Below are 9,152 nucleotides of genomic sequence, written 5' to 3'. Positions count from 1 at the left end.
AGGCTTGAACTTCCCATCATTCCTTGTGTTCTCTCTCCCACCCTTGCATATCTGCACTGGGTTGAACACAGTCTAGCTTGAGCTCCTAGTGGTAAAACACTCCTTGACTTCAGCGGTGCAGGAGCAGGCCCTAAGATAAACATCTGGGTTAAGAATTCCTCAGCCCAGCAGGGAGCTTCCTGCCCATTTACTTGCTTTTTGGACAAGATCTGCTTTGAGCACACTGGCCTTTTAAATGCGCTCCCCTGGATGAAGGTCAGGTCCCTTCCTGACCTCCGTCAAAGACCATGGGTGCGGAAGTTCCACTCAGGTGATATAGAACTTGTAATGAAGTCATAGTTACGTGTCCAGGGCAACCAAGATGCACATTTTTGATGGGGAAACTAACTGGCCCTGGAGGCGCTTCATGGCAGGGATGCATGGAAGAAGGTGGGCTCTGACTGACTGGGTGCTTGGAGCCTTGACTGGCACATCTAATGCTGCCCGAGAAAAGAAAGTAGTTGTGATGGGGCCATGAGGGTCAATGAGAGCCTGTGGGCCCAGCTGGCCCCGCCCCACTAGACCTGGAGGAAGTGTAGCCAAGTTCAGGGCTGACCAGAAAGGAGAGCACAGCTTTGGTTCCCCTGATGAGAGAGGAGCATGGTTGTAGCCCAGATGAGCCCCTGCTGGAAGGGACAACTGGATCCTGGGGGATTGATGGAAACAGACTGTTTGGAGACAAGCCTTGAAGAGAAGGGTGGGGTCCCACGGTGGGTTCGTTGGATACCCCTGTTTTGAGTTGTGGGGTTTTTTTGTTCTTGATTTTCTTTACACCTCAACACCCCAGAAGGTAGGACTGAAGTGTGCCTGGGCTAGAGCGAAAGAACCGCTACTGTGGACCTCACAGCAACAGTGACCTAGCAATGGAAGCCTGCAGCTGGGTGAGTTGTGCCCTGATGGGCCACGAGGGGGTGCTGCAGAGGCAACCTGGTCACAAGGTGTATTGACGTCTCCTGAAAACTATCGACAAACGTGGCCAGTGGACATTGCCTGAGTGATCACAGAGGCTATGGGAGTCTAAGTTTTCTTTAACAAAATAGGGTTAGCTAAGGATCAGTATGAGATCTTGTTTAATAAGAATTTATTATGAAGTGGTTTTCCCCATCCCTGCATATAGTTTGTGGGGCAGTTTCTTCTGGTAATGTGTATGTTATAGTTCTACTTCTGCTCTTCCCTGTGTCACGTCCTGTTGGTTATGACTATAGAGGTAAGTTGTGCTTGTTTCCTGGGAGCATTTGAGCGGTCACATTTTGTTTGCAAAACACAAATGTCAGCTTTTAAACCAACCAAAGACTGACCAGACGGAGTCTGACTGCTCACTCCTCAGCCGCAGTCGCACATGCGCTTACTTTTGGTCCATGACTGAAGCCAGAAAACCACAGAGCAATAAGCGCAGTGGGCTTGGCTCATTTTATATGGGATGGGACTCCACTTAACACAGAGAGTTCCCCAAGCCTTTGGTGGAGCCTTGTTACGGGGGGTGCTAGCTAGGAGTTAGTAGAGCTAAAACCAGGGCTTCTCTCTAGGGCTGACCATGACTAGGGAACGCACTTTTAAAGGTGTTAAACCATGTCTACACAAGATGCTAACTGGTGTTTACAAATAAGGGGGAGGAATAGCTCAGTGGTTTGAGTATTGGCCTGCTTAAACCCAGAGTTGTGAGTTCAATCCTTGAGGGCACCATTTAGGGATCTGGGGCAAAAACTGGTGATTGGTCCTGCTTTGAGCAGGGGGTTGGACTAGATGACCTCCTCAGGTCCCTTCCAACCCTGATAGTCTATGACTCTATGAACTAAAATGTGTTAGCTAGTCTACTTTAAAACACTCTGTTTTTTTCTAGTCTAGATAGGGTCTAGAGCAGTGTTGTAGGACAGGAAGTGAAGAGCAGTGCCATGCCTGTTTGAAATTGCAGGGGGATTTAGGTAACTTGGAATTTAGCCAGGATACCAGCATTACTATCCCTGTCCCTGAGCCTAGGGATCTTTAAAAACTCTGTGTTATTAGAACACCAGCTTTGCATCTAACCCGAAAGCTGCCATCTCCAGCAGCACTGGAGATCCGTTTGCACCGTGCTTGGGCATTGGTTCACTACTATTGATTTACTCAGGAGTCAAAGAACTGTAACTCCCCACCAGGCCAATGAAACCCTCTTGCAGTTGTGAACATTATTTGTATTGCAGTCTTGGGCCAGGACCCCATTGCGCTAGGTGCTGTACAGACACAGAACAAAGAGACACTTCCTGCCCCACTTATAATCAAAGTGAATGGAATATGTATGAACTCCCTCTGGGGTGTATGTCTCCTATATTGTCAGATGCAAGCATTCCATGACTGTGAGTCAATCTCTCCCCCGATCATAAGATTGGTTTAAAAATAATGCGGTTTTAAAAGTACTAAATGTTAGGGGTTTTGAGTCTGCAGGGGTCATGTTTTCAACCATGAGGGTTTAAAACCTTTTTTTTTCTTAGATTAAAGTTGAGATTCTCATGCAATCACCTGACTCCAGGATCTGGGGCTTTCAGAAAATCCCCAAATATTGTGAGAGTTGGCAATGCTGAGTGCTTGCAGCTATCAAAGTGTGATGCTTCTGATTTACAGTACCATCCTGATCACTAGAATTACTCTTACGTTTTCATACACAAAAACCAAAACACATCCTTTCAGTCTAAACTGGCCTTTACATTCGATGAAAGCCCCTCAGGAGAGCACAGTGTGTGTGCCTCTTTTGTAACAGGCAGCAGTAGCTGTGTGACTATATAGCTCTGAACACATTGAGAGGGCTTAGAAATTTAAAGGTACTATACTTGGAACATGAGTTGGCACCATTGGCTAGTTATGTATCATTCCCATTATTTTGGGGTTTTGTGTTACTTTGAACTAGAAGTATCAAGGCAGGGTATGCTCAGGGTATTTCTTGTCTGAGCGGAAGGAGGAAGTACTGGAAATCTCATAAGTGTGCAAAGTGCTTCAGGATCCTTCAGATATACACTAGGCCTGTCTAAAGATATCCCAAATTTACATTTGCAGGGCTGTGGCAAACTTCCTGCAGTAGCTGAAACCAAATGTCTACCATTCTCCAGTTGCTACAAGTTGGGACATTCAGCTTCATTCAGGGGTTGATCATATTTAATCAACAGCAAAGTAAAATGAGTCCAAGCAGCATGGGGCAAAGGGTAGGGATTTTGTAAAACAACCTGCACAATCTACAGATGCTTTCCATTCATACGAGTGGTAGATTTCTGTGCTGGGGTCGTGGGTGCAGGATGGTGAAGGTAGCTCAATTTATGTCTGATCATGGTGACCAGCTGGCTGTTTCATTGCAGTTATTAAAACCCACCTCTGTCAGCGCAATCTTGTTAGCTGTGGATTTACAGAGCACAGAAGGAAATACTGATATTTCACTCCCGATGTCACACAGCAAATGGCTGGCTGCCTCTTCTCCCCCTTGTGATGCTTTCTTCCCCACAAAAAGGCATTTAATCCCTTCTACGGGTGTGTGTGTGTGTGTGTAAATTTCACTCCACAGCCTGGTTCTTTAGAAGGCTTCTGTCCACAGCTGTGACAACCCTGCTTCTACTAAAAGACACATTCATGTCTCATATAAGTAGGTCTCATGTCAGTGGAGTCTTAGACCAACTTTTTAAAGTATTTTGCCTTCCCCCAGCCAATCTTAGACCTCTCCCTTGCAAGTTTTATCTTTATTTACATGGTGCCTCGTTTCTGGCAAAAAGATTATCTTCTGTGGAAGCGGCAGACTGACTGTTCTGAAAAGCTAGCCCAGGGTGCTTCAGCAAATCTGGCCCTTAAGGGGGTCGGCCAAAGATTCGAATAGTTAGCTTTCATAGCAGGTGTGCCAGGAGACCATGTAGCTATTACCGAAGTACGTACTCTAGATCTCCTTGACTGCACAAGCTAACTATGCCAACACAATGGAGCAGAGACTTTTTAAGATGTCTATCAAATCTTCCTTCATCCAGATGTCTCCATTTTACATGTATGGCCCCAGATCTATTTTTACAAGAGCTCAGGCCCAGGCTTTCAAGTACTTAGCACTTGTGGCCAGACTTTTCATAAAAGTTTAGCACTCAGTGTGCTGAGTTCTTTTGAAAATCTGGCCCAAGGTGCAGAGCCAGTAGAGGACGAGGACAGAGTTAAGGTTGTTCAGGCGATTTTTATCTGTCTACTTTGCTACTTGCTGATGTTTATTTAAAGTTTAAGTAGAATTTTAACTTTGAACTTCCAGCGTTTCTTCCTTTTGTATTTGTTGAGAAAATTATGTTATCTTAAGGTTGTAAATTTCTATCAGGAAAATACTCTTAAGTGCAGGTTAACAAAGCGTTTTGCCTGGGAATGGTAAGTACACTACACTGGATGTATCATCTTCCCACAAATACCATGGACAATGCTGCACCATCCCCCTGCCCTTCGTATCATGATTAAGTAGGCGTGTAATGGAGCAATACTGAGAACTCCACTGCTGTAAAGTGTTAATGTGAAAATAAATGAAGTTACTCTTCAGAACGAATGGCCCAAGCTGTCACTGGGCTGTAATTAATGAATAGGGTGGCTGAAATTTATACAGGCAGTTTAGGATGCTGCCACACGCAGCTCTTTTTTTTTATGGCAGTGCTAAGGCAAGATCAATGGGGAATCCATTAATGCCAAAGGTTTAATGGATGGCATGAGCACAGTTCGGCGTGTCAGTTACTGACACCCCCTTTCTCGGGGGTAACTTCCCCTCCCCTGAGAAAGGGGGTGTCAGTAACTGACACGCCGAGCTGCCATCCATTAAACCTTCAGGCAATGCTGGGATGTTGAAGGAGAATGCCAGGACAGTGCTTGAGGGTGCTGCTTATCCTTCAGAGCACAGCAGGAGAGGATATTTCCATTCCCGCCTTCCACTCCCATCTCTTTTTTGGCTGTTGGAAAAGAGAAGGGAGTTTCCTCTTTTCTTCCTCCATTACATGCACCTCCCCCCATCCTGTTCAAGATGGAGCAGGCTGGCAGGAATGTTCTTGGAAACTGCTGATTTTGGGTGAATTCTGGGCTACTGCACATGGCACTTGATCAGCAAGACAAAGTGAAGTCACAGTTTATAGAAAGGAGCGTTTACACTGGAAGCCTGATTCAAAGGGAACAAACCACAGAAAGTCTCATCCAATCAGGCAAAGGAAACATATCATGTGACTTTCACGTCCAATCCAGACTAACTAATGCAGCTTGACTGTTGTTGCCCCTTTTTGACCTGAGTGGTTAGCCAAAGTTTGGGGAGCCAGGGGATGTTCCTGTTGGGAGAAGAAATTGGTGGTAGTCGGGTATTTCTCTGATGTGATTGTTTATTTACACAGAAGGTACAAAGCCCTGTGTCTCTGAATGGAGAAGGAAACCAATAGCAGGAAACAGCTTCTTTTGCTTGCCAGACCAAGAATACTCTTTTCAGCCTGCACCCCTGACTCAAAAAACGGGTCAGCCACATGCTTTTAGCTGCTCCTTCAGGCTGTCTCTCTGATGCCACGTGTTCTTCTCTGACCTCGTTTTCTTTGAGATCTCTCTTCCCACTCACCCATACTGTTCCCCAAAACAGTACTGAGCCACAAGTTCCTGGGTGGGTTCACACACACCTCTTGTTTTAGGTGGGGCTTATGCTTACAGTTACCTTAAGTGAAGTGATTTCACACCTGCCAGTCTCAGTGGGGTTTGAACTCAACCCACAAGAAGGTTTCACCCAGCTCATAACAATATCAAATGTTTAAACATGGAGGATTAGTCACAGGAATTCTTCAGCTACTAATGTTGAGTAAGTAACGCATCTGAGAACATTATAATCTGTTTGCAGACAATTCACACGCAGAAGAGTCAAAATTCATCAAGTTATTGGCTGTGAATAGTTCACCCAACCCTCCTACTGACAATTACATCTCAGAGCTTTCCATGGCAACACTCTGTGTAACAATAGATGTGTTATATGCTAAACATACTAGGATCTACATGTGAACTATCAACAACTACTCCAACAGATCCTTCCTCCGTCTCAGGTTTCCCACCCACTACCTTGTGCTGTGAAGGACTGGGGTGGGGGTGGGGCATCTAATATATATAGGTAAAATATTTGAAGTGCCCATGACACTGTGTTCAATTACTTCATGGCATGTAATACTTTTCTCGGGCAGCTGCTGTCGGAGGATCACAAGCACTTTACAAATATTGCTGAATTAAAGCCTCACCTCACTTCTCAGGAAATAATATTAACCCTCTGTTAAAGATGGGGGAGCAGAAACACTGAGCACCCATGTGATTTGCCCAAGTTCACATAGGCTGGCCAGAGCAGAGCTGGGACTAGAACCAGGTCTTCATTCTATGATTCCAGGTCTTTGTGCCACCATTCTGCTATGGAGAATGGTGGGTGGGTGGGGTAAAGAGACTTGCTATGAACCCAAAACCTGGGCCAGGGTTGTGGCAAGGTTTGCAAACATTTCAGCACATTCTGGCCAAACTTCAGATGAATCATCAGAGTTACTTTGAATTCATTCAGACTTGAGATTCAGGGGATAATGAATGAAACCCATCTGAAGCCAAACTTCCGAGAGAGTCTCCCAAATGCCTGGGAACAGGGGTTAAAGATGAATAGACTGAAACGGGTTGGGGAGCACTGCTTAGCCAAGCCAGCAGAGAAGGGGGAGGTCACCCACTGCTTTTAGTGGGGAAGTGAGAGTTGCACTCCCTCCTAGTCATTGGACCACATGGACAGAGCTTTGCCCAACTTGCTTATGGGGGGGAAGATTCTGCCTAGGGCAAGGCTTGATTTTAGGCAATTCAGTGAGAACTGCACTCCTTACCTGACTGAGCCTAGCCTGAACACAATGGGGGGGGGTACTTTTTCTTCCCCCAACCACGGCTCAGTGCAGTATCTCTGCCAATGGCACACAGGGGCCTTTTTGTCTTCAGTTATTTCAATGAAAATGTAGATGGGAAGGGGGTACACAGCAGGTGGCTTGGATTTGCAAACTGAACCAAAAACAGAGGCTGTCCAGATCTGGGTCCCATTATCTCCAGATAGCCTAAATTTCATGGGGGTGGGTTGCTGGTTGCAGGTAAATAGCTCCTGCTTATGCTGCAATGGGAGCAAGTGAGTTCCTCCCAGAAGAAGGCAAAGCAGAATGAAGAGAAGGCAATATATCGTGCTAACATCTTTCATCTGGGAAGTTTATTGCCCTCAACAACAAACACAGCAAGGCCAAGTCCCAAAGTGGCCCCTGGCTCTCAGTTATACAACAAACAAATACAGTACAAACAAATGGTTCTCCAGCAGGCGACCGAATTAGAACTTTCCTCCAACTGCTCCAGTGGAAAGTTATCACAGGAGCAAGACATTAAAATTAATGTCGGTAAACAAGGATAAAATGAATGAGGCTGTAATGAATCTGGGGCCAGTTTGGACTTCCAGCTGTCACTTTGCTGCATGGCTCTTCGGAGCTTTGTGGTGGCAAAGGAGCGAGAGAGCTCAAATCCACCCACTCCAAAAATGCACAAGGCCCTGGTAAAGCTGGGTGGGTGGGTAAGCTGCTGGACAGAGATTCAGGAGATCTGGGTTTAATTCCTGGCATTTTGGGGAGGGGCTTAATGATGCATTCTCCAGCTGGTGTTGGTAAGTAACCAGTGACTATCTGCATAGGCTAGTCCCACTGCAAAGGAAGAGGAAGTAAGAGCAGCTGATTCTTGGACTTCAGGAGGGAGAGATTGACTGGAGAGTTCTCTTGTGGTACAGGTAGAGCCATCATCAGAGGAGTAAGCTCAGCAGAGCAAGGAACCCTGCTGGAGGAGGAGAGGTCCAGATTCTGGTCCTTGTTCTGGCCCCTATATCACATTCCAGTAGCACTCAACACTACACCTATTCCAGGCTGTGGAGCAGCCCAGATGCAGCTGTGGGGAGGCTGTCCTAAATGTAAAGCGCCCTCAAAGCTGCTGTAATTTAGGTCGGGGCCATACAAGCTCCCAGAGCAGCCCAGATGAAAGCCACCTTTACCCCCCATGCTGCACCTTCTGAGAGGCACAGCGCAAACCTGAGCCCGGAGAATGCAACAGGCTTGTGGAGAAAAGAGCACCATCCCACTGCCTGAATACAGATGGGGATGAGAGCTGAGAGAGGAAGGACGGCCCATGGTTAGGGTGCTAGCTGCACACTTGGGTTCAAGGCCCTTTTCCACCACAGACTGCCTGGGTGACCTGTGCCTCAGTTCCCCATCTGTACAATGGGATAATAGCACTGCCCTGCCTCACAGGGGTGCTGTGAGGATAAATACAGTACAGATTACCAGAGACTCACGTACTACAGTGATGACCTGAGAGAGAGGCTTGCTTGCCATTTTATCGCTGCTCCCACATTTAAATCCCTGGGAACTCCATTGCATTCAGCTGTCAAACTCTGCCCAGGCACTTTTGGCAGGGAGAAGAAGAACATGAGTCTCCTAGTCGTTGAAGCTAGCAGTGCATTTAGACTGGAACATTAGCTCTTCCTCATACACCACACAGCCACTTCAGTGCAGCAGCACACAAGCCAATGCACTCACCCCCAAGATACATCACATCCCCTCAGGAAGCCCGTTTGAAAACAGACTTGGCTGCCGAGTGTTCAGTCCCTTTGTTTTTGAGAGGGCAAAGCTCAGAGGAGATGGAGCGCGTCAACTATATTTTTGCGGTGGGGGAGGCAGGGAATGGACACATTGCATGTTGCACCTGGTCATGCAAACTGGCCAGCTAGACCAAAGCTGCTGGCACTAGAAATTCAGCTGCGTCACTGAGGGTTTTCAGAGCCCAATCAAACCCAGGAAAATGTCCCAGCCCTGGGCTTAAAGTGAAGGCCAATGTTTTCAAATGTGGCCATTGGCTTTGGGTGGCCAGTACATAACAGCAGTAGGCTCCTGTCTGCTGAGCACAGTACACTGGAGAATTACTGAATTCACCATCCCTGGCTTGCCCTGCTGTTGAAAATCCCTGAGCCTATGGCATTGAGCTGGGGGTCATTTTTTTTTCACCTCTTCCTCCACTCCCTGCAGAGGGGCTACACACTGAAGGCAGCATTAAGATAAAAAAAACCCTAACAACAGAGGAAAGAT

Source organism: Lepidochelys kempii, chromosome 8, assembly GCF_965140285.1.
Source record: "Lepidochelys kempii isolate rLepKem1 chromosome 8, rLepKem1.hap1, whole genome shotgun sequence".
NCBI lineage: Eukaryota > Metazoa > Chordata > Testudines > Cheloniidae > Lepidochelys > Lepidochelys kempii.
This window is presented reverse-complemented; position numbering follows the sequence as displayed.